A 1085-nucleotide genomic window follows, 5' to 3' on the forward strand; every position below is an offset into this window, starting at 1 on the left:
GCTTAGCGGATTGAGCCACCCAGGCGCCCTGGAAGGGGCTGTTTTGAATGAAAGTCCATTGGACAAAGGCAAGAGCTCAGGGTGACGAAGGCTTCTCATCACCGGGTTGCAGGAGTAGAGGTGCAATGCACATCTTTTCCCTGTTGGTGCCTGTAATTGATGATTCTTCCCTACTGGACACTCGCTGTTGGGGCCTGAAATTGACAATTCTTCCTGTAATTGATGTTGAGTGGTAAGGGTTTCTCTTCTATCCTCTGGACTTTATTGAAGTTTCCCTTTATTATCACAGGCATTAAGAGTAAGGGCACTGACTCCCCTACACCTCGCCATCCACCAACTAAAAGATTGTTCCCTCGTCCCAGATTGCTGTCTGATTCAACTGCTTCCTCATAACCTGGCTTCCCTCACCACAGAGCATGCAAACACCTGCACCCCTCATTTCCTGCCTTCCATCACTCACAGCTCAGTTGTGTGTGTGTGTGTGTGTGTGTGTGTGGGTGGGTGTGTGAATTTTATTTCTTGAATGTGAGCTGCGTGCATTGTTGCTACATCCTATGCAGCCATATTGTAGGCAAATGGGCTGACCAGGGGACAGAAGTGAAAGCCACAGCCCCTAGATGCTGTGTGTGCGGAATCTCTCGTAAGTCAAGGTTGTTCTTTGTGCTAACTACCCCTCAGGTCCCCTACTGAAACCGGAAGAACCTGAGGGGCTGTGCAGAGATGGCCTTGCTCTCTTGCCAAGACGCATGGGGGTGGATGCAGGGTTGAGTGTTACATCGCCGCGTTATTGTGGAAACAGACTAGAGCTGGGAAATGTACAATCTGGTGGGGCTGGGGTTTTGCACAATTTCTGGATTGCATTTATATCTCTTCTAGTTTTGCAGTCTTGATGTCCATTTTCTTGTTGTGCTCCCTTAGTCTGGAGTAAAACCCTTAGAAGACACTTTTAACTTTCTCCTAGGTATGTCAGAATCAGTCAATCGATGAAGGACACGAAGTCTAGATGTTTACATCCCTGTTTACATTTGTACCAGAGCTTGAAGAGGACAGTCCACCCCTAAGGGGCAGCATGGGAATTAACAAAG

The sequence above is a fragment of the Suricata suricatta genome, chromosome 7 (genome assembly GCF_006229205.1).
Source record: "Suricata suricatta isolate VVHF042 chromosome 7, meerkat_22Aug2017_6uvM2_HiC, whole genome shotgun sequence".
Classification (NCBI taxonomy): domain Eukaryota; kingdom Metazoa; phylum Chordata; class Mammalia; order Carnivora; family Herpestidae; genus Suricata; species Suricata suricatta.